The 3,917-nt window shown below is 36.5% G+C and overlaps 1 long non-coding RNA gene across 1 annotated transcript; it reads left to right on the top strand.

The window, feature by feature from the left end:
- The first annotated feature begins 2,590 nt into the window (after positions 1-2,590).
- LOC126591018 (uncharacterized) lies at positions 2,591-3,374 on the top strand. Its single transcript, XR_007612217.1, has 2 exons — positions 2,591-2,853; positions 2,988-3,374. It is a non-coding gene; the product is annotated as an uncharacterized LOC126591018 (long non-coding RNA).
- Positions 3,375-3,917: the final 543 nt, after the last annotated feature.

Here is a 3,917-nt window from a genome sequence, read left to right as displayed (position 1 = left end):
ATTTCTGTTTAGCAGATACACGGATGTGTTCACTGTTTCACACCAGAGATTGTAAGGGAGTTCTTTCTCATGAATCATACATTTTGCCATCTTCATAACAGTCATGTTTTTCCTTTCTGCAACTCCATTTTGTTATGGAGAATATGCAACAGTGAGTTGTCTTTCTATCCCCAGATTTTCACAGAACTTCCCAAAATCATTTGAAGTGAACTCTTCTCCCCTATTTGTTCTTAACCTCTTCACAGAGTATCCATATTGAAGCTCTACCATAGCTTTAAACTTATTAAACACATGGAAGGCATCGAATTTGTTTCTCAAAAAAATAGACCCAGCACATCTTTGAATAATCATCTATGAAAGTAATGAAGTACCTATTTCCACTAAGACTTGGTGTTTGCATAGGACCACACACATCTGAGTGTATTAATTCTAGTGGCTCATTTGCTCTCCACTTTGATTCCTTGGGAAATGACTCCCTGTGATTATTCCTCAATGCACACCCTTGACACACTACATCACTATCTTGAATTTCAAGCAGCCCTAATACCATTCCTTAACTCTGTAATAGCTTGAGACTCCTGAAATTTAGGTGATCAAACCTCTTATGCCATATCTTTGCACACTCTTGCACAACCTTGTTTGTATTACAGTATCTTGAAATATGCCCAATTCTGCTACACTTATGAAACTTAACCTTGTTCATAATCCAACACTCCCTATAGTGAAGTCTATCATAAAATTTACACTTATCCCCAATATTATTTGCATCATTCTTCACAGGGAAATTAGCCTTATTACCCCAATCAACCTTGTTAATCCATTATTTCCCTTTTGGCCTAAAGTTTTTCTAGTATTTGCTATTGTTTGTTTGACCATTAAACCTATTTGGTTTTGATGCAATGTTCAAACTAGCAAATGCTTTGTCCATACTACTCTCACCATGTCTATCAAGCCTTTGTTCATAACCCTTCAAAATTGCAACAACATTCTGAGCATCTATGGTATCTAAATCCTTAGTATTTTCTATCACAACTGCAATACTATCATAGGATATAGGCAAGCTAAATAATAGCTTCTGCATAATTCTCTAATTACTTAAATCCTCACCATAGCTTCCCATTTGATTAATCAGATCAAACAGTTTAGCAATATACACAGAGAGAGATTCATTATCATTCATGCGAGTATATTCAAAATCTCATCTAAGATCTTGAAGTTTCACAATTCTTACTTTCTTATCACCAACGAATTCTTGTTTTAGAATGTCCCACGCAACTTTTGCACTTTCCTGGGTTGCGATTCTCGAGAAAATTTGATCTGAAATAGCACCTTGGATGATTCCAAGTGCTCTCTAGCATCCTTGACTACATTCTCACGCATCAACTTCTTCTCCGCCTCCATGAGCTCCTCCTCCTTCTTCATCGGAGTTTTGTATTTCAACCAGATCCCACAGTTCATGTGAACGGAAAATGGTCTTCATTTTGATTTGCCAGAAATCAAAATTCTCGCCATAGAAGATTGGCGCTCTGACTTCTCCTCCTCTAGATCCAGCTATGTTAGACTCGATTGCTGATATGAACTCGAATCACTGCAATGAGCTTTTACTATGAATCCAAGCTCACTCTCTCACGAACACAACGCCCAGAAATTCAGACCCAACTTGGCTCTAAGGCCATGTTAGAAGATTTAAATTAAACAGGAATTCTAGCAGTGGTTATGGAAGAGAATCTCAGCGAATTTGAGGAAGAAGAATAGAAGAATTTAGATCAGAAAATCTTAGGGAATATCCTTCTGCAATCTTCCATATATTGCGGGCACTCACTCTTAGCATGCGAGCTCATACATTAGCACATTTAACCGTTGGAGGTGAGAGAGAGATAGACACATTTCTAAATTCAATCTCAGTCATCCATTACATCTTACTATGAGATTAAGACACTTGTCCAATGTTAAGCCCTATGAGACTTAACCATCACATTACATTTTAACACACAACCTTAGCCTATGAGCTGAGGCATAACACAAATGTAAACTTATAATCTTTACTAATCAGTTCATCAATTTACACACTAGCATTAACCATGAAGACCAGTTTAGGTCGTGCCACTTGGTATTCAAAAGCACAACATGAAGGACTGGTAGTCTCTTAAACAGTCTTCTTATTCACAAAGGATTATGTTTTCCTCGCAATGCATTCACAAAGTCCCCATATATGCATTTATTTGTAGAAAGATTTTTCAGTGTGATCGGAACACGGGGTGATATATCACGTGTCACTCTACAAATGGTGAAATATGCGTGTTAAAAAGTTAAGAACTTAAAAAATAAAATTTTCTACCACTTGCATAAAAACACATGGTATACCATCCGTCTTTCGGTCACAATGAAAAAATTCTTCTATTTGTAGTCAACAATAAAGGATAATATTATATATACTAAAATCCAGTTTTGGTTACTGTTTATCTACAGTGTGTGAACGGATTTGCTCAATTGTTACTTGTTTTCAGCCTTTTTCCCTACACACGGCATAGTAAATTTACTAATTTGCCTCTTCGGTCCTCGTGTCAGCCATCGTAGAAGGAAGTGGAAGGGTGAGTGCTCTTCCTCTGCTTCTCTCGAGTTTTCTTTCTCAGAAAGCTAAAACGTTGTTCTCGAGTGTTCTTAGTCACAAACGGAGAAATTCCAAGGTAATCCAGTGTCCTCGAAATCCATGCATCATCAAAACATCCCTCATCAGAATCGGCACTCGCTTTAGCTCCGTTTAAGTTGCTGCTCCTTTGGATGGCATCTTCTCCTCCAGCGCCTCATTTCTCCTTATCCGTTATACAGCATCTCATCCTCTCCTTCTCCTGGGTATTTTTTTCATCTTTATTTTTCCTCAAATCTGACTTCTTATATATATATATATATATATATATATATATATATTATTTGATTTAGTATTTGAAAAGAGTTTAATGTATTGACTCTACTTGAATGGTGATCAGGGTTATCATGGTGAACAGGAATCCCATAATCGATCTCAAGGCCTCATGTGAGGGAATGACATGAGTCGGGATCAGGGCAGGGAGGAGAGTTGGTGACCACCAATGTTCCATTGAAGCTCTGGAGGCAGAGCACCCAATAGTCGACTTCAACTTCCAAATGGACACGAAGTCGTCTTTTCAGGTCAGCATCTTTGCATTGCAATAGTTTACTTTATATATGTGTGTGTGTGTATAACTGAAAGATTTTTTTCTTTCTTTCGCTGTGCTAAATTTTCCAGTAGATCCAATCATCAGGTGTAAAGTCTTGAGTGTGATGTTTTTATTGGCTGTACTAGGTTTTTTGGAATTTGATTGGTTAATTGTGTCTAAAGAACTTTTGAGGTTTTATTGGGCTTTTAGTTCTTGATTATTCCTTTTGAGCGATTTAAATTTTTGTTTCCCTTTTGCCAGTTTATGATGCTAACTTGATTTTTGTAGAGAACTAAACTTAATTTCAACAGGTTTTATAGGAGGGAGTAACTTATAAGTGTCGGACTTGAGGTCCTTTTGCACAATGTGGTTAGATCAGGTTGTATTTACATTGACCATCTTTGGTTTATTATGAGCTTGCATCTGTTGTGCTGCAAATGAACATTAGCATACCACAACCACAAAAATTATGCTTTCGTAATTGATATATAGATCTTTGTACAAAATTCTCATATTGATGGTTCATTGATCTCTTTGTAATGACCATATATTAACCATGTATTCTGGAGAACTAAACATTGAACCATAAATAGTCAATATATAAGTATTACATAATCAATAAACAATTAATATATACGAGGACACTATCTTATATATCATGCTTCTTGAAAAATTAGTGTCTAATTTGAAAAATTGAGGAAGAATTTTTTTCCCATGAGCGGTAGGTCTCGGGTTCGAGAC

This window comes from Malus sylvestris, chromosome 11 (genome assembly GCF_916048215.2).
Source record: "Malus sylvestris chromosome 11, drMalSylv7.2, whole genome shotgun sequence".
Lineage (NCBI taxonomy): Eukaryota > Viridiplantae > Streptophyta > Magnoliopsida > Rosales > Rosaceae > Malus > Malus sylvestris.
This window is presented reverse-complemented; position numbering and strand designations above follow the sequence as displayed.